Below are 26,958 nucleotides of genomic sequence, written 5' to 3' on the forward strand. Positions count from 1 at the left end.
CTTACTTGAAAATTTTGATCATAACTACTTAGGTTTTAAATAAGGATTGCAGTATGATTAATGGAGGTCTTGAGCTGATGTTCAATTCAATGACTGTATTTCTCTGTTCCAGTTTAAGTTTAAAGCTAAAATGAGTGTTAACTTCTGATCAGGCTTATCTAATACTCATAATAAATGATTACTCGGCCAAGTGGGAGAATGTAAGAATAATATATAATATATATTTATATATGGCCATTATAGTCATATATATTATAATAGATCAAAATATTAACTATACTTATTATATATTATTTTGGTAATTGTTGATGGGTCATATTACCTATAATTAACCAATAAAGGGTTTCCTCTTGAATGTATATATAGAGAGAGGGAATAATAACATTATAACCAAATCTCACACACATACAATTTTGTGTGTCTCCTCTCTCCTAAACCGGGTTCCTCTCAAGAACCCTAACACCATCCTTAACTATACATCCTAAAGGTGAACTCGATCAAGCTGACAACTATGTCGTCTACATCCTTCTCGATGCGGTTAGTACTCTCCATCCTATAACAGGTACACACATAATTTTAGGTTTATCATACTATTCATGTTTTCCATTATCACCATGAGGAATTGATCAACAAAGAAAGGAAAGGAAAAGAGGATGTTTGAAGAGTAAAATGGAAGGAAAGTGTTTCTTTTCAAATTGGAAGGAAAATGAAAGGGAAAGAAAAAGAAAAGAGTAGAATGGAAAGGAAAAACTTTTCTTTCCTTTCATTTCCATTCTTTCAGTAAATTAACTCTGGAACATAGCGTTCAACGGCTGATATGCAATTAGCACCTTTTTAAAAAAGGCAACTTTAGAAGGTGGAATTATAACTTGGGAAAAGGATCAAAATGGCTTATTTGACCAAGCCAATTAGTTGACTAGCATTCCAAGCTAAAAATAACCAAAATGTCCATTTTTTAAACGCTTGGATCCACCCTAATAAAACTGACACTCGACAGATCCTTCTAACACCAATCCGTTTTTTAACCAACCACATCTTGACACGTATACACTTAAACGGTCAGGCCCCACCGTTTAGTTTTGGCGCCGACCGTTTATTAAACAGTCGGTCCGACCTTTTAATAAATGGTCTGCCAGCGGATCTATTTTGTCGGGCCATCATATCTTTTCTTTTTGTAGATTGCTGGCAATTCAACTTATGTTTGTGTATTCATATTCGTTAGTTTGTTTTTGCAAATTGCTATAATTAAAAGAGAATTGACAGATTTTCAGAAGCGTGTATATGGAATAGAAAATCAAGAACATACTGCTTTTCATGTAGACGGTTGTGATGATGTAGTAGGTTCATGCAACTTGTTCTGTCTGATCCATCAAATGTTTCATGATAGGTTGACCTTTGTCCATAAACCATAAAACCTTGCTACCAGCTTATCCTTATCATGATGCTTTAATCCACTGCACCAGTGAAAGTTTGCGTCGCACATCAACCAATAGCTCACTCACTGTTGCCATGTGGCTCTCCATTGGTGCCTTGTGTTTCTCTATATTTTCTTGCAATTCTCTCATAAAATTTTGTGCCCATGTAGCATTCATCACACCTCTAATCTCCTACAGGGTTTACATGGATCATATATATATTTAATTCTCTTCGTTTGTCATCATAAACTCATATATTAATGAATGGTTCATTTTAGAATATGCTCAACTTAATTAAATCGGAATGTAGGACAATCAGAGTATTTAATTTATAATTTATATACATTAAGGGCTTTCTATTCATTGTAATTACACGATTCAGTAAAAAAAATATAGTCATTTTAGACAATGCCGTAAGTAAAATATGTAAATAATAATTTTATACTTGTGCAAATGCCCCATATGAAACCATTGTAAAAGTGGCATCCGGAGAACCACCAAGCAAATAGTCTTTACCTTCATTAGGCATAGGGACTTCTTTCTGTTTTTGCTCTCCCAATGTAACGTAAACGTTTAAACTCTTTAAGTTGACAAATGGAGAAGTTTGATTGGAGACTAGCCATAGGCGGGTTATCCCGTTTATTTTTCCGAAATAAGGCCTCTAGATACACTCTTGGGCCACTTTTATGTTTTTCGTCTACTTTTTGTGTTTTGTTTTGGGCTGTTGTTGGGCCTTTAGTTGTTTATTTCGGCCCAAACCTATTTTGGCATCTCTATTAATATGTTATGAATGTAATGTGACTGATCATCGATCAGAATTAATAAAAAACTTTTGACTTTTCAAGTTCTTGACTTTTGGGTCGAATTTGGGGGTTTGGGAAGGATTTTCACGGGTATTCCAAGAATCAACGTGTTTAGCCTTCGGATTCTCATTGTACGCTACATCAGTTGGTATCAGAGCCGAATTCCTGGCTCAAAATGCCTCCAAGGAGACAACAGAGACCGCTTGATGAGGTTTGCGAACGAGAGTTGGAACAACGATTTATGGCGCGGGTGGAGCAATGATTGGATCAAGTGGTCGATCAACTCACTGATTGAATGGCTGACTTGATGAATCGTAGAAGGCCGTCCCGGGAGTTTGATAATTCCTTTTTTGGTAATGATGGTTCGTCTTCCGAAGAAGGTTACAAGAGGGGACCAAGACAAGAACGGGGAGATGGAAACCGGCGTTGGGATGCTGGGATCCGTACTGATTTCCCATAATTTGATGAGACTAGTTTGGATCCGGAAGGGTTCATCGATTGGTTGGTTACTGTAGAAGAGGTGTTGGAGTTCGGAGAGGTCCCTGAAAATAAGAGGGTCTCTTTGATCGCTACCAGGCTACGTGGGAGGGTGTCAGCATGGTGGCAACAGTTGAAAACGACACGAAATAGACTCGGAAAGTCACGGATCGTTACATGGGCCAAGATGAGAAAGTTCTTGAGGGATACTTTTTTACCTCACAACATTCAATGGTTGATGTATCAACATTTGCAGAATCTGAAGCAGGGATCCAGATCGGTTGACGAATATACGACTGAGTTTTATCATTTGGTTGCTCGTAATGATGTTCAAGAAACCGATGAACAGCTCGTTTCTCGGTATATTGGGGGTTTAAGGGTTCAGATCATGGACTCTGTAAATCTTTTTGATCCATTAACGGTCGCCAAGGCATACCAACGGGCATTGGCTTTTGAAAAACAAAACCGTCGGGTGGGCGGTTCGTATTCACCAGCCCCTGCTGGAGGAAATTCGGGGTCGGGTAGTGCAGGACCTCGTGTCGTGTCAAGTCAGCAGAGGTCGGGGCCAACAAAACTGGGTCAACTTCTAAGGGGGCTAGTAGTAGCGGGGTGAAGTGTTTCAAGTGTGGTGAGACAGGCCATCGACAAGTTGACTGTAAACAAGCGGGTCAGAGACATTTGTTTGTTGAATCTAAGGATGAACAATATGAAGAATATGAAAATACCCCAGAATATGACGATGAACCCGAGTATGAGGAAGAGGTTGTGACCGGTGATGTGGGGGTGAATTTGGTGGTTAGGCGTTCTTGCAATACACCAAAGGCGAATGGTGATGATTGGCTAAAGCATAACATATTCCACTCCACGTGTACTATCTTGGGGAAGGTTTGCACCTTTTTTATTGACTCTGGGAGTTGTGATACCTTGATCTCAGAAGAGGAAGTTCGTAAGCTTGCTTTGAAAACAGAGAGTCATTCCAAACCGTATAAGCTACAGTGGCATAAGAAGGGAGGTGAGGTAACGGTATCCAAGCTAGCTCTTGTTTCTTTTTCTGTGGGTACAACATATAAAGATGATATTTGGTGCTATGTGGTTCCTATGGATGCATGTCACTTGTTGTTGGGTAGATCTTGGGAGTATGAACATAGCGTTGAACATAACAGGCGTTCAAATACTTACAGTTTTATGTTCGGTGGTGTGAATCTAACTCTTGTTCCTAGCAAGCCAAAATAGTTGGCCACGAACTCTTTCGGTAATTATTTGATGATTAGTCAGTTTGAAGAGGAGTTAAAGGATGCAGAAATGGTTTTCGTTTTGATAGGGAAGGAAGTGTCTCAGGAGACTGAAATTCCTGAAGCAATGGCTCCATTATTTGATGAATTTGTTGACGTCTTTCCTGATGAATTACCAGATGGTTTGCCCCCATTGCATGACATCCAGCACCATATTGATTTGGAGCCAGGTGACCAACTGCCTAATAATCCACACTATAGAATGAGTCCTAATGAGCATGAGTAGTTGCACAGGCAGGTTGAAGACTTGATTTCTAAGGGGTATGTTCGGGAAAGCATGAGTCCTTGTGTTGTCCCTGCCTTGTTGACCCCCAAGAAGGATGGAACATGGTATATGTGTGTTGATAGTCGTACCATCAACAAGATTACTGTCAGGTACAGATTTCCAATTCCTCGACTTGATGATTTGCTTGACCAGATAAGTGGTGCCACTATTTTCACGAAAACGGATTTAAAAAGTGGGTACCATCAGATTCGCCTTAGACCAGGTGATGAATGGAAAACCACCTTCAAGACTCGTGAGGGTTGTATGAGTGGTTGGTGATGCCTTTTGGTTTATCTCCTGCCCCCAGCACTTTTATGCGAGTCATGAACCAGTTGTTTAGGCCCTTTATCGGTAAATTTGTTGTGGTGTATTTTGATGATGTTCTCATTTATAGTGCTAATATTGGTGAGCATATTAGCCATATACGACAGGTTTTGGCCTTACTCCGCAAAGACAGTTTGTATGCAGCCAAGAAGAAGTGTGTCTTCATGGCCCCAGAAGTTCTTTTTTTTGGGATATGTTGTTTCGAGGGAAGGAATACATGTAGACGAGTCTAAAGTTGTAGCCATTAAGCAGTGGCCAACCCCAAACTCAATAACTGAAGTACGAAGTTTCCATGGTCTTGCTTCATTCTATAGGCGATTCATAAGAAATTTCAGTTCCATCATGGCACCAACGACAGACTGTATGAAAGGGAAGACCTTTATGTGGAGTGAAGATGCTGAGTCAGCTTTTCAGTTAATCAAAGAAAAACTTACAACGGCGCCGATTCTAGTATTACCAGACTTTTCTCAAGCTTTTGAACTACATACAGATGCCTCGCAGGGTGGAATTGGGGAAGTTCTAAGTCAAGGGGGGCGGCCCGTTGCCTATTTCAGTGAAAAGTTGACAGGTGCTAAGCTTCGTTATAGCACTTATGATATTGAGTTTTATGCAGTGGTCCAGGCTATGAAACATTGACGCCACTACTTGTTCCAGAAGGAGTTTGTTCTTTTTACGGATCATGATTCCTTGAGGCATATTCGTAGTCAGGACAAGGTGTCTCACAAGCACGCAAGATGGATGGCTTTCTTGAAAAATTTACTTTTGTGGTACACAAGTCTGGGGTTTCGAATCGGGTGGCAGATGCTTTGAGTAGGAGGAGCAATTTGCTTGTCTGTATGAGGGTTGGTGTGCCAGGTGTAGACACCTTCATGGAACAGCTAATGGTGGACCCTTATTTTTCTGTTGTTTTGCAGGATGTGCAATCTGGGAAGAGGTCAAATTTCCTAGTGCATGACGGTTTCCTTTTCAAGGGAAATCAACTGTGTATTCCAGATTCAAGTCTTCGCCTTCAAATCATTCAAGAGTTACATGGTGAAGGGCATGTTGGAAGGGACCGTACTTTACAGTTGGTGCAAGTTTCCTACTTTTGGCCCACTATGCGCAAGGAAGTAGACCGGTTTGTGAAGCGTTGTAGGGTCTGTCAAGTGTCAAAGGGAACCGCTACTAATGTTGGGCTCTATATGCCTTTACCCGTTCCTTCACAGCCTTGGGTTGATATTAGCATAGATTTCGTGTTGGGATTACCGCGTACTCAGCGTGGTCATGATTCGATATTTGTTGTTGTTGATCGGTTTTCTAAAATTGCTCACTTTGTTCCTTGCAAGAAGACGACAGATGCATTTAATGTAGCTCAATTGTTCTTTCGAGATATCTACCGGTGGCATAGGTTGCCCACTTCTATTGTGTCTGACCGGGACACTCGTTTTTTAAGTTATTTTTGGCGTAGTCTGTGGAAGATGGTGAATACTCAGCTCAATTTCAGTAGTGCCTACCACCCTCAGACAGATTGGCAGACTGAAGTGGTTAATCGTTCACTTGGAAATTTACTGCGGTGCCTTGTGGGTGAACATGTCAAGGCCTGGGATCAAAAACTATGTCAAGCTGAGTTTGCTCATAATCATGTTGTCAATCGAAGTACCGGGTTTAGTCCTTTTCAAGTGGTTTATTCTGCTCAGCCACGGGGACCCCTTGATCTGATGTCACTTCCAGTTCCTGGTTCTGTTCCCAAGAAGGTGAAAGATTTTGTTGAAGGGCTACATGAGATTCATAAAGATGTGCAAGACAACCTGGTTCGAGCCAATTCAAAGTACAAGCTGGGTGCTGATCAGAAGCGACGACATATTGAATTTGAAGAAGGTGATTTTGTCTGGGCTGTCTTGACAAAAGATCGTTTTTCTGTTGGGGAATACAACAAGTTATCAGCTAAGAAGATTGGACCCGTGGAAATTGTGAAGAAGATAAACTCAAATGCTTATCGTCTAAAGCTGTCGAGTCACATTCGTTGTTCTGATGTGTTTAATGTGAAACATTTACTACCTTATTACGGGGACACTTCTGATGATGAGGGTGCTACTGATTCGAGGTCGAATTTTTCTATCCAGGGGAAATAATGTGGGCCCAAGTATAGAAGACCGGGCCATTATGTTTCTAGAGGCCCAAGATCGAGCTTCAAAAGGGGCTTCACGAAAATGGGCTTAACTTGGGCTACGGGCCTCCGTTTCTGGCGTTCTACCATTCGTTTCGACTGTTGGAACGTGGGCCATGTTGTGATAACCAGCCGTGGGCGGGGTATCCCGTTTATTTTTCCGAAATAAGGCCTCTAGATACACTTTTGGGCCACTTTTATGTTTTTCGTCTACTTTTTATGTTTTGTTTTGGGCTGTTGTTGGGCCTTTAGTTGTTTATTTCGGCACAAACCTATTTTGGCTTCTCTATTAATATGTTATGAATGTAATGTGACTGATCATCGATCAGAATTAATAAAAAACTTTTGACTTTTCAAGTTCTTGACTTTTGGGTCGAATTTGGGGGTTTGGGAAGGATTTTCACGGGTATTCCAAGAATCAACGTGTTTAGCCTTCAGATTCTCATTGTACGCTGCATCAATAAAGCATAGTTTAGGGAGGATGGGATGATAATAAACATTTCCTTTATCTCAAGAGATAAAAATACAAATAACAAGAATATTCTGTTGTATATTTAAAAACTTTATTATATGCGCTTAATAAACATTAAGGGACCAATAGCAAAATACCTTGAAAGTTCCAAGTTAAGTGTAAGAAATTTGACACAACCGAGTTGTTGAACTAGACAAAAAATTTTGCAAGTATGTGCCTTTACATCACAGAGATGATCAATGCATATATCAACCTTCTCTATATGATGCACGTCAGTAGGAAGTTGCAAAAGAACAGCACCCTTATCCTTATAAGAATAATAATTATCTGCATAACGCAATGTGGAAAGGTTGGATGCGGAAATCACATGTATCCCTCGCCAATGTTTTATAGTGAGATTCTTGAGTTGAGGTGTAACCACATTGACAGACTTATTACCATTTTCAAGTGTGACTAGATAGACCAGAATGAATTATACTAAAACTCTTCAACGTCATGCAATTCTTCAAAGTGAGATTCTTCAAGTTTGTAGAGTTGGAGAGAAGACTGGAATACTTATCATCATACACTACTAGAAAACAAGGCACTTGAGACCATCTCTTCAGTCGCAAAACGGTCGCAATTGCCCTGTTGCGACCGTTTTGCAACTGAAAATGCGGTTGGAAAAAAGCAGGTCGCAATTGCTCTATTGCGACCATTTTTCGACTGCCATTACATTTTGCGACCAACCGTTAAAGCAGTCGCAAATCTTGTTACCCGCAACTGCGGTCGCAAATCTTGTGGCCACCGATACGGTCGCAAACCTTGAGACCACAGCTGCGGTCGCAATCCTTGCAACTCCGTTGCGGTCGCAATCCTTGCAACCCCGCTACGGTCGCAAATCACCTCAAATAGCAGTCACATGAGCAAACCACAGCGTCCTTGTTAATTTGGATCATTTTGAATTGTCCAGGCATTTTATCAAAACAATAAATAAATAAATAAAACATCCAAAAATAAACCAATTAAAGTGTAATATAATCATAATGAACGTCCAAATGTTCAAAATATTCAAAATAAAGTGTGTTAACGTGGCTTCAAAATACATGAAATTGCTTATCCAACCACAGATTTTAACATAGCTTCAATGTTAGTCATCCTATTAAGAATTGCATCTTTCTCCGCCTTATCCTTTTCCTTTTCAGCCATCAACTCCGCAATAATCTCATTGAATATTTCTTTATCTTCTTTTTTCTTCACGAGCTCCTTGATAACCAAGTGCAAATTTTCAATCTACAAAACAATTAATAACAGGTCAGAAATAAAAATAAAAAATTTTGACCCGTGTCAAAATAAAATATAACCAGCCCGTTTGCAGCTCCAAAACGACTTGTAATCTAAACAACCAGTTACTAAGCACTCATTTTGATCCTTAATTGATTATTGTTTATATTAAAGTGATAGTTTGACTTTTAAAAAGTCAAACTGTCAATAAAAACGGGCTGTAATAAACTGTTTATAAGCGGGTTATAAGCAACTTATATGTGAGTTGTAAAAGGGCTGATGGTATATAATTATATTATTAACGGGCTATAACAAACATGTTTAATGAGTTATAAACTAGTAATGCGTCTTTGACTAGGACTAAGCAAGTAAAGTGTAAGACCCATGGAACTACTAGACCCGACTCGCAACCCTTGTATGTGAGAAAAGTTTTTTTGACCCAAGACAAATAAAATTTTAACAACTTTTCGAACTAGCCCGGACTTGGCCAAAAATTTGACCTATGTCAAAATAAAATCTAACCAACCCGTTTGCAATTTGTCCAAAACGACTTGTAATATCAAACAACCAATTATTAACCACGTCTTTTGATCCTAAACTTATTATTATGAAAATTAAAGTGATAGTTGACTTTTTAAAAGTCAAACTGTCAAAAATATTTTTAAAAAAAGTATTGTTACTAAACTGTAAACCAATTACACAACTCTATCTTTGCCTTATAACCAAAATGTAAACTGATTTCAAAGTTTTTTTCAAAACAAAATTCTATTAGTATACCTCGGGGTCTTGTCTGTCATGTACATGCGGGCCACTAACATTGCTTAACCCGTACACTTTTCCTTTCTTTATGCCTCTAGCAGCTCGTGACCACAAGTCTTCATCAAATTTCGGATGTATGCTACGATCATCTCCGTACTTCTCCACAACATATTTATTGTAATTAACCTATTATTAAACCCACATAATTACATTATTCAAATTTCACTATTTTTCTCTTTTGAAATATGTTGTTTGCATTTACTAATTAGTCAACTTACCCAAGTCTCCTCTGCCCTATTGTCAACCCAATTCAAATTTTCTCCTTGAACACTTCCTTCCGAATCATCATCCGAAACTAGAAAACTGCTTAGATCTTTATCCAATGGCCGACTTCCTTTCCTACAATGTGATTGCTTCCACATCTCACGAGTTGCCAGTTCACGCCCGAGTGTTTTTCTTTACAAAGGTGGAATTATCAAATTGCTTAAAATTGTTCAAATAATCAAAATTTGCATTATAATTTCTGATTTTGGTTAGGCATCACTATTTTCGAATTTCTTGGATCATTTAAGAGATGCATATTATATTATCATGTCACGACAAATACTTATAATGTTCGTTAAAATAGTAGTTTTGTATAAAATAATAAGAACCATTAGATTATTAACATGTGGCACTTCTTTTAATTTAAAGAAAAGGGTAGTTATATAATTTCATATTTGCAATTAATTAAATAAAAAAACATAAAAAATCATTTAGTTAACGTGATCTTTGTTTGATATAACCAAAAAAGTCGATCAGTTACAATTATTAACACCTGTGTTAATAATCTACAGTGTACATAAACACAACACAGTGCATGTAAATAATAATTAAACTGAATAATCTTTTAACAATATAAAACACACTTTAACATAGAAATCAATAACACACCACCACTATGAACTATAACCTCAATTTGGAACAGATCCTTTTAGTGAGCATAGTGTAAATACTAGCAAATAACCTCAACAAATTGGAAAAGATTCATCACTAGAAAACATAAAATTGTAGCTGTTAGATTCATATTAACTAAACACTGTAAAGCTAGGACAAATCCTACTTACAAATAAGAGAAACATGCACAAAGTTATGACAAGCATTTGGCAATTTAAGAGGGTAATATTATGAGAAAATTATAATAAAATTGAAGTGTATTTTACCGCTTTTCTTTTTGCAGTCACATAGGTTTGTGCTCCAATCGTATGTTTGTCCCCGGTTGAATTACTTCTAACAGTTGTATTTCTTTTAGGCTTTGCTTTCCATTCAGGGGTGTTCCAAGCTGCAAGCATTTTCTTACATGTCTCATATCTTATCCAAGAGAGTTTAAAGTCGTCAAGGGTAAAGTCATCTCCAACATACCTTGTATTCTTGCCACTGTTATGGCCTCCATTCGCACCCTATTCAAGGGAATTTACCTGCAATGCACTTCTCCCAATACCTCAAAATTTCGGTATTCCATTTCTCCTCCCATTGAAAATAACACTAAGAAAAAAAACTTTTAATAAATATACAAAATGGTCCAATAAGTTTAACGGTAATAAATTAATAGCAATAAATGTGAAATCGCAATTTATTTTGCACTATTTTAAAAATGATTATGTCTATGTAAACACACCTTAAAACGCTCAAACAATCTCATCCGGTGCTCATACGATACGTCTTTCCAACTATCCCATGCATCCAACCACATATGCTTTAAGTTCAATCCAATAATCCGGGTGGACGTCGTTTGATTACTAAATATAAAAATTAAAAAGCAATAAATGTGAAAACACGTGAGTAACATTTTTATAAATATAAAGAAGCAATATTAATATGTATGAAAGTTGTGAAACATTAATAACAATATTAAGATCTGTTCCATTAAATGTGTAGTGTCTACCCCCACCTTACACCCATGACCTATTGCTCTTGTTTGTATTTGCCAAGTTTATTTGGCAAATGCATTCAAATCATAAATGATTCTTATTAAACTTTAAGGAAAAAGTTTGAAAAATCACTCACTAATCACAAATCCCATATACCCTAACATGGCATGACAGGATTTTGATGTGAATTTTTTCAATCTTAGTTAAACTTTTACAGTTTATTCATATTCTACTAAAAGGAAATCCTAATCTTTCCGTATTTACGATCCATGTATTGACTATATATTTTTCTTTTCCATTTGTATGAAAGTTGTGAAACATTAATAACATTAATATTAATATATAAAGAAACCACATTAGTAACATTAATATCAATATATATGTACTTACTGCCCATCTTCGATCCAAATCCACTCACGGTTTATCGGTTCAGGTACTTGAACTTGTGAAGCACGTCCTCGCCTAGCAACATGAATAGTAGAGTCGTCACCACCATCACTACCATTAATGGGAGAAGGCATCAATGGATCATGATCTACATCTGATTGTGGTCCAATGTTATCACAACTACCTATTCCACTACCTTGCCCAATACCTCCATCACCAATATGACCACTACCTTGTTCATTAACTCCATCACTAGCTTGACCACCACCTCAATCACCATGTTGCCCAACACCTCAAACACCAATATGACCACTACCTTGCCCGATACCTCGAATACTACGTAGACCAATACATTAACAACTACCTCGACCACTAGACCGCCCAGCACCTCGACCACCTGATTGAACACTACCTCGGCCATAGTACGTGCCATGATAACTACAACAAAAACAAAATTATAGATATTTCATGTATATGTTAAATGTATCTATACTAATTATTTACTGCTAAATAAATTATTCATCTCTAAAACCCTAGAATGCATAAACAACAAATGGGCCTCAATTCTCCGGTTCAGAACTAACAATTACTTAATCACTAGATTCAACTCACAATAAAACACCAGCATTACAAATCAATCAATTATAGCTAATGTATAACTGATTTATTGAATCCGTGGTAGTTCAAATAACTAATTAACCTAATCCTTTCAAAATCCTAAGAAATTATATACTAACAGCAAAGCTTAAAAATATCCCATAACATCTAGACAAATCAAAATAATGCATGCATATTAACCTAATCGTTTCAAAAACCTAATCAAAATTGAAATTGATATTTGATAGTTTAGTTGTGTTGTACAAAAAAAAAATCAATAATCCTTTCAAAATCCTAAGAAATTATATACTAACAGCAAAGCTTAAAAATATCCCATAACATCTAGAAAAATCAAAATAATGCATGCATATTAACCTAATCGTTTCAAAAACCTAATCAAAATTGAAATTGATATTTGATAGTTTAGTTGTGTTGTACAAAAAAAAAATCAAAATGCAACGATTCATCACTTATTTGTACATACCTCAAAATAAAGCAACTTAAAGATCAGGCAAGAAAAAAAAACTAAGAAAATGATTAATTACTTATCGGCCATGGCTGCAAATGTATCTATTAATTGCCCTGCCAAGATGCCGATAATCTCAAACTTTGGACCGATCCAGTCGAACATATAGAAAGAAATCCATCATCATCATAGCCTCTTTAATATAGTACTCATGAAATAAACCATCCAATGCAGCCCTTTAACTATTCCTGAATACTTCATATTAACTGCAACAATTACCAAATACCCCTGCATAAGCTGCATCAGGAGCTTCCACCACTGCAGACCATTTGTACTACTGCTGAAATTACCATTCTGCCCTTGCATGTTAATAAAATCAGCAGCCTAAACTTGTACAAGAAACAACATATTACGTGTTGGAAGCAAATCTGACCTGTTAAGATTGCAGCAACGACAAATGTATCAGCAGCAAACAATCTGCGATTCTGCCCCTACACATAGCTGCAAAATTTACCAATTTGCCCCTTAAAAAAACTGTGCAGCAGCCCGTATATATCAGATTAGATCAGCAAACTTCTGTTCGAAACACCATATCAGTATCTTTTGTGACATGCAACAAATGTTCGGTATTAACACAATGCATCAGCTCTTAAACAAAATTGCAGCAGCAGCAGCAAATAACCCAAAATACCCCTGCATAAAACTCATCTTTGTTGTTCGTGAAATCTGTGCAGCAACAAGTAAATATTATTAACATATCAGCAACATTTGTTGAGAAACATATCACATCAGCAAGCACTTGCCAAAAAATTCTTACCAACTGAAGCAGATCATACAATTGCCAAATCTTAGCCCATTTGACTTTCTAAGTTGGCTACTTTAAGTATTGTTGACTTTAGGCATAAAAGACATTTTAAAATACCAAAAATGCCCCTGTTCACCAAACAAATAAAATAAAACCAAAACCATGTATCAATCCTCCATATGACCATAAAAAGAATAATAAAAAAGAACAGTTAATACTAAAAACTACGTTTGGAATAATCAAACCGAATCACATGTTCAGTTAAAACTATAATTCTCAAAACAAGAAGGTTTTATGTTTATTTTGTTACAAATTTTCATTAAAATCTTCATCTTCAGAATCTTCATCGTCAAAATCAGCTTCTACATTGTTATCGTCAAAATCCTTATCATCTAAATGGTGGCTTCAAACTCAACTTCTTCATCATTATCCATGTCTTCTACTTCTTCTAGCATCCCATCCTCATGCGCAAAAGAAACGGGGAAAAATCATCACTTGCCATGCATTCTATCCTTTCATTCTCTTGAAAGAAATGCTCTCCATCCGCATTACCATCATTTTCCACTTCACTAACATCTTGTGCGAGTTCGTAAACTCCCCTTGGGGTCGTCTTAACAACAGCTAACCAACCTTTTAGTTCCTTTGCTTTTGAGGGATATGGTGTATAAGACACTTGTTGCGCTTGTGATGCTAAGATAAAGGGGTCGTCAAAACATCCTACAACTGTGGGTTTAATATCAACCAAATGAGTTTTGGGGTCTACCCTTACCCCTCTCACAGGATCAAACCAAGTACATTTGAACAAAACAACCATGCAATGCCCAATGGTGCTATGATATTCCAACTCTAAGATCTCATCTAGGAATCCATAGTAGTCGCTTTATGTTCGTTGTATGCAGCCCCTTTGACACACACACACCACTATTTTGTGTGACTCGGCCATCATAAGTTGTTTGTGTGTGAAACTTGTAACTATTAACAAAATAACCCTTGTGTGACTTTACATAAGTACGAGGCCCTTGGGATAGGCCTCTCAAATGTTCCTTATTTGGAACATTCATAACCTACATTCATAAAAGTGTGTTATTATTTTTGCAAAGGTACAATATTAAGATAATAAAAGATGTCTTAGAATGCTTACATGGATCAGCAACCACTTAGAAAATTCCTTCTCTTTCATTTTATCAAGGGTTGCTTCATCATAGCTTGGAAAAGAATCTCTCAACTCTTTATCAAGTAACCAAACAGACTCGAGAAGCTCGTGACAATTAAGTAATATAAAAGCTCTACTATCGATTCCCATATTTGTTTTGGTAGCATCCCTCGTGAGACATTAGGCAACAATCGTTGCATGAAGACATTACAATTATGGCTTTTAAAGTTGTAGAGAAGAACCTTGTATAGCGTTAACACACCCCCCCTATATTTGATGCATAACCATCAGGAAACCTTACTTGTTTCAACCATTTAAAAACGTCATTTACCTCCTCTTTGGTTAATGTGTATGTTGCTTTTCGTTTTAAAAGTTTATTATTGTTTCCATTGAAAGATGTAATGATGGTCGATTGCAAAATTCTTCCACGTCCTTTCTTGCCATGACATTATCATTTGTTTTAGAAGTATCCATGACCGTTTGAAATAGATTCTCAAAAAAATTCTTTTCAATGTGCATTGCATCAAGGTTGTGGCTGATTAACAACATGGGCCAATATTCAAGCTCCAAAAAAATGCTTTTCTTTACCCAATTATGGGTTTTGCCGAATTCTGGATCTTTATGTTTTGGGTTACACACCACACCTTCATAGACAACTTGAATGTTAGAGACTTGTTCAGATATTTCCCAACCAGTTAACTCATGTGGAGGTCCCAATAACGATCTTACTGATTTTCGAAATCCACTCCTATCAGTACGAAAAGGATGTGACATTGGTAGAAATCTTCTATGGCAGTCGAACCAACAAGCTTTACGTCCAGCAGGTAATCGAAAAGTTTGAGTATCTCCCATACAATATGGACAAGCTAAACGACCATTGTCACACCCCAACCTACGACGGAAATAGGGTCACACCACTCCTATCAGTACGAAAAGGATGTGACATTGCTCGGGTCCATAGGGTCGAGTACTGTAGTCAGGTTATCACCCAGGTAAGGAATATGGTCTTACCTTTGGTTCTTGGAACCGTTTTGCCAGTGCCCAACTCACAGTTTCTCTTCCACTTTCATTTATCGTAGGGACATGCCACATAACCTAGCATTAAGGTGTACGAGCAAAAACAAAAGGTAGGAATTCTTAAGGAATTTCCTGAAAATAAAAGCAATCTAATTTTCGAAAAGTTTTCTTTGAATGTTGAGGCATTGCCTCGTAGTTTGTGTGTGTGCATAACAATACAATAGATAATAAATAAATAATTATCTAAGAAAGCTGTAAACAATTTAATTCGAACACATAAAGGTAAACAAATAAGCACGTATGGGGCTACTTAACATATTACTATGGCACCACTAACGACCAATCTTAAACCTTCGGCTTTGATACCAATCTGTCACACCCCAACCTACGGAGGAAATGCTTGTCACAGCTCTCAAGGTTACTATCATGCGACATTAAAAGTTTTAATATCTATTTAATAGTTTCAAACAAATATTCATGTACATCAAATTTATAAAAAACAATTACATTAAACATCCAAAATTAAGTTCTTGTATCTTTTCTCTAACATGCATCCTAAGTTGCTTCAAACAATCTTGATAATCATGTCACACGATAACCTGCATATGCATTGAAAATAAAATAGTTTTGTCAACACAAGGTTGAGTGAGCAACACACCAGTTTAGTTGTACATATAGTATATATAACAAAATGCGTAGCTGCAACAAGTCATATGAGAATAACAAATTAACCAAATGAGCAAGTATAACTGAGATGTCGAGATGCACAAAGGCTAACGACTGGCGTATGATCATACTAGACTGAGATTATGTTGAACATCTCCGACTGCGGAAGCATACAAAGCAAATAAGCATATAAACAAGTAAGGTATAAGTTGTTAACACATAAGACAATAGTTGCAGTTTTGAGTATAAGTATAAATGAGAAATATAATTTACGCATATGTCCCCAAAATGTGGAAAACAAGTAAAATAGGGGAATGTGGTACTCACCTCGATAGACGAACAAAAACTAAAGGGAAATATTAAGAAGGACGATTAGCAGAAGTCACGCGTTGACTATAAGCCCTAATAAGGAAAATAGAATGCGGATATGCTAAGTTAATGAACTTGATCGGATGAGGTAGTTTGAAAACTGTAAAGTTAATAAGTCATATTATATTCTTAGTTCGTAAAATCCCTTTTTAAAAGTATATCATAAATGAAAATATTATATAAGTAAATACACCTTTTAAACATATTATTAGTTTTGTTAATTATAAAGTTTACCTTATATATATATATATATATATATATTTATACATATACATATATGCATACTTATACACATATATATGTATATATGATTATAATACTTAACAAGATGCGGGAAAGTAAAAGTAATATTGTCTGTTTTAAAGAAATATATTTTTTTATCGTTTATTATTATCATTTAAATCTTTATACGTTTAAAAATACTTGAACCATATTTTATTAAATCTATATTTTATTTAAAACTCTCAACCAATTTTAATACTCATATATATAAAAATATACACATATATAAGTATATATACATGTATATGGTTAAACCAGTGTTTGAAAAGAAACTGGTTATGGTGTCGGTTTTTCTTTGGTTAAAAATGCAAATTAAATTATGAGTTTTATAATATTAGTATTAATATATAGGTATAATCCTTTATGTAAAAGACGAGAACGAAATGAGTGTTACACGAGTATTACAAACCGGTTTTTATTACAATAAAATTTATTAATTATTATTATTATTAATATAAAGATTAAATGATTTATAAAGAAAAAAAATAAAATAAAAACAAATAAAAACTAGGTGCAGGGGTTCGAACCCGCGACCTCTGCCCCCATAGTTCATATGTTTAACCAACTGGGCTGACCCGGGACGTGCAAACAAAATTGGTTTCAATTTATTATAAACAGAAGCAGATACAAGATCAGTTTGCTTATGAACCCTAACAACATCAATCGATTAATCCGATTGATGTTGTTGTAATTATTGTTAGGGCTTATGAATAGGATAGAAATACGAATTCATTGAGTATATATATATATATATATTACCTATAACGATGAAGGAACGGTGGTTAATTGACTCCATACTCGCCGGCCCTAATACGAATAAGAACGAACACTTGTGCCAACGAGGATATAATTGAATAAGGGGGTTTAGTAGGCGCTGTTCTGAAGATTGTTTTTGCTGCGTTAATTGAATTATGGTGGTCATTATAATATAAATCGAATTTACGGGTTGTCGGCTAAGTATTTTGGGCATAACGAATCTAATTGATTGATTTAACGTAATTACGATTGTTAGCAGGCCGCAAATGGTATGTATAATACATCTTCTGATTCAATTGCCATTTTAATTACGAAACTTGAGGCCCAAGATGAGATTTTGTATAAACGGGTTCAAACCAAAACGGGTCTAGGGTTAGGATTTGGATCTGGGTAAATGGGTAAAAAGGTTTAATAATATAATAATATAACAGAAGTTACAAATGGGTCCCTAGACTATAAAGATAGTTACATAAAAGAGTTAAAGTATAGATTATGGGGAAAGTTGTACATATTTGAAAGTTGTTTTTAATATATTAGATAATTATAATAACAATTAGTTATAAAATAATATTAACTCGAATACGCGATATTTTCTTGATAAAATTTCCCGAACATCGAAACGAGTCGGTTATTTAATAAAAATATAAATCCGGTAAACCCGAATTGTTACAGTCTCCCATACTTTAGGAAATTTCGTCCCGAAATTAAGAAATACTATAACAACACCATTAAATAAAATATATAATACAAAACTTTAGATAGTTGAAGTAACGCTCCAAATGAAAATCCGATAAGGGCACTTATATATAGAATGCACCAGCAGCATATCCACCATGTCCTTATCATTTTTACATTTGTACCGTTATCCCAACCACTTTCAATTCTCTATTAAGACACACAATCTTACGCATCATGTTTTCCATGCGAGGACTTCGAGAATTATGTTCCGGACCATAATTATTTTCATCGTCGGATGGTCCACATGATTCATCCCATCGTGTGGATTTACAAAACGTTTGATTACAAAAATCATGACTTTGAGGAAACAAGGTTTTATGGAGTTTTAATTTAGAACACTAGAAAGTCATCAATGTATAAAATAATTTCAAAAGTTGAAGTGAATTTTAATAGAGCAAGATATTTTAAGACGACTTTTAAACGTGAAATTATAAGTATTTAAAGTTAAAAAGATGCTTCTTATTAATAGTTGAGGTCTATAAAATGGGTTATGATGGATAAAGGTAAGGAAATAAGTATAAAGGTAGGCTTTAATAAACAATCCATTTAATCAAAAGAAACTTTATTTATTATAGGAGATAAATAGTCCAAATACGGAATTAAGGCCATAAAAAGGCGTTACAATACGTAAAGAAAAAGACAAAATAAATTAAGATAGGCAAAAGGGAAAGACAAAGGTCTTCAATATCGTTGAGTAGCTTAATTTACGTGACTTGAGGCACCATAAGGAGTTGCACGAGTAGGAGCAGTTGAGGTAGATTGATTCGGCATTGCTTGGAAAACTAGAGCTTGGACGGTTTGCAAGAGAGTTGTTTGGTGGAAATATGTCTGGTAAACTTGGGCTTGCAGTTGTGTGGTCTGGTAGTGTTGGGTTAAGTAAATGTGACCTTGATTGATGGGAGGATCTTGAGTGACATGAGATTGATGTGTTTGAGCTTGGTAAGCATGAGTCAAGTAGTATGGTGTAGTTGTAGATTGTGCTTGATGAGCTTGGGTGAGTTGAGGGCGCGCATTACGAAGGTGATTTGGGTTTCCACAATGGTAGCAAGCACGGGTATTAGGAACATCATGTTAAGCATGAGGGGCAGGTTGTTGCGGAACAGCTTGTGCAGTATGCGGGACACGACATGTGTTAGCAAGATGACCATAACGGTTACATTGGGTGCAACGACGGCATAGGGATTTAACCGAGTGATGACGGATACAAATGGAGCATAGCGGAAAAGGACCGAGGTAAGGTTTCTTGTTTGAGGAGACTTGCGGGTGGGTAGGATTTGTTGCAGCAAGGTTCTTACGTTTCTTGCTGTGACGATGAACGGTGGTAGATGATTTGTCGTTACCAGGAGAGGAATTAGTGGGAAAAGTTGAATAGGTTGCATTGATGTTTTGAATTTGCGTCACTATCCTAGGGATCACAGCAGCTATCTCTTTGGCAATTCAGGCAGCCATACGATGGTCTTGAGAATCAAACGATTGATGTCGAGGATAACGTTGGTTTCTTGAACGAGACATTCTATAGGGACCAAAAATGAGGATTTACAAGATGAAGGATAAACTGAGGAATCATAAGAATAGTAAAATGTCTAACTATGTGGATAACTTATAATAGCGTTGCTTTAAGAAGTAAGAGGAATTGCGTCATGTGAATTAAGAGTAAATTTATAAGATGAGGGGGTACAATGCGTAAATATTTGTTAAATGATGTAGTCAATAAGATTAACGTGTGATGACTACACGAGGAGTTAAATCAGTTTAAAATTTAGATTATTAAGTTTACAATAAACTAACGAAATATAAATTGTGGATGTTGGCCTCCCATGAGCTTTCCATGGCAATTTGAATGGCCCAACAAACAAACGAAAAACAACTGAGTTGGACAACCCATCAGCGTTACATGGCAATTTGATTGTCCCAACTAATTAACGAATTAACAATGCAATGAAGTTTGTCGGCCTAATGAGCGTTACACGGCGTTTTAACCGACCAAACTAAATAATGAACTATCGAAATAAATATGGGTAGTCGGAGTATCTTGTGAATCACCACGTTTGATTACTCCAACAAAAATACAAAAACAAGTTAAGAAATGGATAGTAGGAGTGCCCATGGGTTCCATGGATTTTTCACCCAAATAACCATTTAAATAACGAAATACAATAATCGGAAAAACCAATTTTAGCCACGTATCTCCGTGAATTCGGTTTAGGGATGCAACCACTAATGTGGTCACGTTTGAAAACTTAGGGTGTCGGTCATATGGCATTTGTGGGTCTCGCTCGGGTCCATAGGGTCGAGTACTGTGGTCAGGTTATCACCCAGGTAAGGAATAGGGTCTTACCTTTGGTTCTTGGAACCATTTTGCCAGTGCCCAACTCACAGTTTCTCTTCCGCTTTCATTTATCGTAGAGACATGCCACATAACCTAGCCTTAAGGTGTACGAGCAAAAACAAAAGGTAGGAATTCTTAAGGAATTTCCCGAAAATAAAAGCAATCTAATTTTGAAAAGTTTTCTTTGAATGTTGAGGCATTGCCTCGGAGTTTGTGTGTATGCATAACAATACAATAGATAATAAATAAATAATTATCTAAGAAAGCTGTAAACAATTAATTCGAACACATAAAGGTAAACAGATAAGCACGTTTGGGGATACCAAACATGTTACTTAGGCACCACTAACGACCTATTTTAAACATTCGGCTTTGATACCAATCTATCACACCCCAACCTACGGTAGAAATGCCGGGGAGCGAACTGATTGTCACAGCTCTCAAGGTTACAATCATGCAACATTAAAAGTTTTAACATCTATTTAATAAATTCAAAAAAATATTCATGTACATCGAATTTATAAATAAACAATTACATTAAACATCCAAAATTAAGTTCTTGTAACTTTTCTCTAACATGCATCCTAAGTTGCTTCAAACAATCTTGATAATCACGTCACACGATAACCTTCATGTGCATTGAAAATAAAATAGTTTTGTCAACACAAGGTAGAGTGAACAACACACCATATGAGAATAACAAATTAACCAAATGAGCAAGTACAACTGAGATGTCGAGAAGCACAAAGGCTAACGACTGGCGTATGATCATACTAGACTGAGATTATGTTGGACCTCTCCGAATGCGAAAGCATACAAAGCAAATAAGCATATAAACAAGTAAGGTATAAGTTGTTAACACATAAGACAATAGTTGTAGTTTTGAGTATAAGTATAAATGAGAAATATAATTTACGCATATGTCCCCAAAACGTGTAAAACAAGTAAAATAAGGGAATGTGGTACTCACCTCGATAGACGAACAAAAACTAAAGGGAAATATTAAGAAGGACGATTAGCGGAAGTCACGCGTTGACGATAAGCCCTAATAAGGAAAATAGAATGCGGATACGCTAAGTTAATGAACTTGATCGGATGAGCGAGTTCGAAAACTGTAAAGTTAATAAGTCATATTATATTCTTAGTTCGTAAAATCCCTTTTTAAAAGTATATCATAAATGAAAATATTATATAAGTAAATACACCTTTTAAACATATTATTAGTTTTATTAATTTTAAAGTTTACCTTTTGTGTATATATATATTTATACATATACATATATGTATACTTATACACAGATATAAATGTACATATGATTATAATACTTAACAAGATGCAGGAAAGTAAAAGTAATATTGTCTGTTTTAAAGAAATATATATTATTATTATCATTTAAATCTTTATACGTTTAAAAATACTTGAACCATATTTTATTAAATCTATATTTTATTTAAAACTCTCAACCAATTTTAATACTCATATATATAAAAATATACACATCAGTTTGCTTATGAACCCTAACAACATCAATCGGTTAATCTGATTGATGTTGTTGTAATTATTGTTAGGGCTTATGAATAGGATGGAAATACGAATTCATTGAATATATATATTACCTATATCGATGAAGGAACGGTGGTTAATTGACTCCACAGTCGCCGGCCCTAATACGATTAAGAACGAACACTTGCGGCAACGAGGATATAATTGAATAAGGGGGTTTAGTAGGCGCTGTTCTGAAGACTGTTTCTGCTGCGTTAATTGAATTATGGTGGTTATTATAATATAAACTGAAATTACGGGTTGTCTGCTAAGTATTTTGGGCATAACGAGTCTAATTGATTGATTTAACGTAATTACGATTGTCGGCAGGCCACAAATGGTATGTATAATACATCTTCTAATTCAATTGCCATTTTAATAAAGAAACTTGAGGCCCAAGACGAGATTTTGTATAAATGGGTTCAAACCAAAACGGGTCTAGGGTTAGGATTTGGATCCGGGTAAATGGGTAAAAAGGTTTAATAATATAATAATATAAAGTTGTTTTTAATATATTAGATAATTATAATAACAATTAATTATAATATAATATTAACTCGAATAAGCGATATTTTCTTGATAAAATTTCCTGAACATCGAAACGAGTCGGTTATTTAATAAAAATATAAATCCGTAAACCCGAGTTGTTACAACCATGCGTGCTCCAGCCCGACAACATTGCATATGCAGGAAAATCACTAACTGTCCACAAAAGAATAGCTCGCATAATAAAATTCTCTTTACGGTCAGCATCATAAACTTCAATGCCTTCCTTATACAACTCTTTTAACTCATCTATTAATGGTCTTAGAAACACATCGATATTCCGACCCGGACTCTTTCCTCTAGGAATAATCAAACGTACTTCAATAAATGAGTCTTTCATGCACATCCAAGGAGGTAAATTATACACTGTAAGAAAGACGGGCCATAGTGAGTATGGAATTGATTTGGAGTTATTTGGACTAAAACCATCAGTGCATAATCCAAGACAAACATATCGAATCTCTTTTGCAAATTCAGGATTTTCCGAGTCAAAATGCTTCCCAGCCATGCCGTCACTTGGATGTCCCATGCTACCCTTCTTTGTGTTGTGGTGATGGTGCCAAGTCATATATTTGGCTGTTTTCATAGACATATATAACCTCTTAAGTCTAGGACCAATTTGTATGTAAGACATCATCAAATTAGGTACCTTATTCCGGCCACTCTTATAACGGGATTCCTTACAGTATTTTCATTGTGTCAATGCCTTGTCTTGCTTATCGAATATCATGCAATGTTTTGCAAACATCAATTCTTTCATAAGGAAGACTTAACTTTTCTAAACTCTTCTTTGTATCATAAAAGCTTTTCGGGGTCTTATTCTCTTCAGGCAGCAATGCATTAACCATGGAAATGTTATAGTTGTAAGCTGCAGTGGACACATTGAAAAGTGATTTCCATGTCAAGAAACTCGTGGCAGCTTGTAACTTGGAAAAATTCATAGCCTTCTCTCCCTCCCATAAAGGTTCGTCAGCAGCTTGTAACATGTCATAGAATTTTTTGACTTCTGGATTCGGTGCATTTCCTTCCAAAGTACTTGAAGTATAACCGTGTGCATACATGTTATCTACCACCGTGCGTTTGTATCTGTCATCATTATCATCAACTTCCATTGCAGTAGAAGATTGTTCAATGTCACGAATGGAATTTCCACCATGTTCACTCCATGTTTCATAACGAAGCATTAAACCTTCCTTATCCAGTGCTTTTGAACAGTGGCTCTGTCTCTATAACTTATATTTTGGCATTTATAACAAGGACATTTTATTTCATGTATGGTCTCACCATGCATATTCGCCCTCGTATCAACAACATCATTAGAAAATGCAGAGTCCAAAAACAAATCCACCTTGTCACAATATTCAGAATTAAGAAATTCGTCACTGTCAATCCTTTCATACATCCACTTTCGATCAGTGTATCACGCCATTCCAAATCAAAGCTTTTGGAGATTATCCACCTTCAAAACTTCAACAATTACACTGCAAAAATTATTGTGTCAAAAACAAGAATTACTAAAAGTCTCCAAATAAAGCAAAAGTTTGAAGAGTGATTATCATGAAAAATCTTGAGTGGTAATTTATTCATAACCGAACTACAAATGATGAAAACAAACTTCAAGGGTATTATATGATTCTACCTAATGAACCGAAAAACATTATTTTTAATTCGGGTTTCCTTCATAACACTTTCCGATTCAAAATATTACTTGGACATTTCATCAAACACCTGGTGTGTACGACTAAAATAAGTGAAAAACAAAGACACTTTATATCACTTAAGCCAAAGAATCACTTGGAAAATTTTTGATTCAAATTATGACATTTCATCAAGCACCAGGTGTGCACGATTGAAATAAGTGAAAAAACAAAGAAATTGCTAAGAAACTCAAAAATAAACAAACAAATTGTTGTAGATAAAGGTACTTAATAACGTTATGTTGTTAAGTGTTGGTGTTTATATGCAAATTCAACAAATACTTTACTCACCTTCATCTCAAAGATGTAATATGTGAATCCAGTAATTATGATGTAATATGATAATAAAGATGTTGAATCAGTATGCATTTAAATGGTCTGCATATATAAGTCACGTGATTTGTTTGTAAACAAATCCGTTTTTTTATATAAAAACTCACACCGGCTGCAAAATCTCCGACCACCTAGAAACCCGGTTGCAAAATCTCCGACCACCTAATAACCGGTGCAAAATCTCGGACCACATAAACCACCGGTTGCAAAATTTCCGACCGCCTAAACCACAGGTTTCAAAACCTCCAACCGCCTACCCCCGACCGCCTACCCATCGGTTGCAAAAAACTCCGACCGCCTAGCCACGGTTGCAAAAACTTCAACCGCCTAGCCACCCGTTGCAAAAAAACTCTGACCACCTAGCCACCGGTTGCAAAATCTTCGACCGTCTAGCCACCGGTTGCAAAAAAACTCTGGCCGCCTAGATTGCAAAAACTCCAACCGCCTAGCCATCGGTTGCAAAAACTTCGACCGCTTAGCCACCATATTAAGTAATTGGCTTTTTCAGTAGCAAATTTGCTAAATCGGTTGCTAAATTTGATATTGTTTTTTTCCGGTAGCAAACTTTGGTGGCAATTGCTCAATTTTCTAGTAGTGATAGAATGTAAGACTCAATATTGTTAAAGTTGGCAATACCCAAGTGGGTTTAATTGTAACGAGGTATTTCTCAATTTCAATACGCTCGGTCAAAGTTAAATGTTTGAGAGACTGAGAGCTAAAAAGGAGAGGAGGGAACTCGACCAGATAGTACACATGGTCGGGCAAAACAAGTAATATTCAGTCGTTGGACATTGTGGGAGAATGCATAGTCCAAAATTCTTTGAACAAACTCGTGGCTAACCTTTCCATGAAAAGTGAGATTGACATAAATCACCTCTCTTTGATTATGTCGACCGGATAGTAAACCTTTAACAAACTTGGAGACCCTGGGCAGCCTATGAAAATCCTGGGTTGAGAAATTGAGATACAACATTGAGGTCCATATATACCTCCATCATCATCATCATCATCTTACTCAGTAAATCCCACCAATAGCAAAGCTATGGTAGGGTCTGAGAAGGGTAAGATGTAGACAGTCTTACCTCTACCCCGTAAGAATAGAGAGGCTGCTTCCATATATACCTCCATCTAGATGACAAAGCACTTTTTTTGACGACATGTTTAATGCTAATATAAGATAGGATTTTATATATAAGATCGTCCGGCAAGCTGCTTTGTCTATCATCTTCTACACTCACTATTATTTCATCATGCCCATTATCCATTGTCTCCTAACTATGCCTTGAAAAAGAGAAGAGTTCACATATATTCAGGTTATTTTCTTGTTGATTCGGCTCAAATTTTAGTTTATGTCCTCGTTTGTCTTTCCGATTTCTAAATCATGTCTTGTCTTTTGGACACACGTGCAGTTTGAATGCATTCAACAGTTAGGACAAACTAAACACTCAAAATACAAGTGGTTACATAGTTGAAATAATACCAATGGAAACAATTGAAAACTTTTACTCTTTCTAACAATTGTGTTGCTTGATCGAGGACTTTTTATCAAAAACGTACAACTGTTGATAAATACATGTACTAGACTATAACTAGTTATTTGTTATGTTCTCAAAGTCTTTTACACTTAGCCCCATGCCTAACACATTTGGTGGTTGTTTGAAACCACTAAAAATAACGTCAGACAAACATATGCTAAATAAAATTGCAAAAGCACACAGCCAATATATATATATAAGTATTCAGTTTGCTAAACACTTAAGATGGCTTACTACATAAATGAAATCAGTAAAAACAAAAACAGACGATCCATTATCTAATTTACATGGATGATAAAACAATCAGGCTCCTAAATTAGGCAAATAACGGAAACAAGATAACCGGTAAAAGTAAACTCGTTGAACAATGATCATCAAATACCAGGCAAGCAAAATAGAAGGAAAAACAATCCAAATCAGAGCTTGAATACCTCTGAAATTTGGCATGCTTTCAAATGAAGAGAGAAAAAAGAAGCAACAAACAGACAAGATATGCTTTCAAGCTGTTAAATTAAAGAACCAAGCTTCTTGAGTCAGTACAAAAAGCATAAAACAGCTACTGCCAAAGGTTTGCACGGAATAGCTGCAGTACCTGATAGACAGAGACATTAAG

The 26,958-nt window shown here is 36.0% G+C and overlaps 1 pseudogene; it reads right to left on the reverse strand.

Annotated features, from left to right (window-relative positions):
* Positions 1-1,436: 1,436 nt before the first annotated feature.
* LOC143597497 (F-box/LRR-repeat protein 25-like) lies at positions 1,437-26,075 on the reverse strand (annotated as a pseudogene).
* Between the last annotated feature and the right edge of the window lie 883 nt (positions 26,076-26,958).

Source organism: Bidens hawaiensis, unplaced genomic scaffold (assembly GCF_021521415.1).
Source record: "Bidens hawaiensis isolate Kalapana, Puna unplaced genomic scaffold, B.hawaiensis_p1.1 tig00001792_1, whole genome shotgun sequence".
Lineage (NCBI taxonomy): Eukaryota > Viridiplantae > Streptophyta > Magnoliopsida > Asterales > Asteraceae > Bidens > Bidens hawaiensis.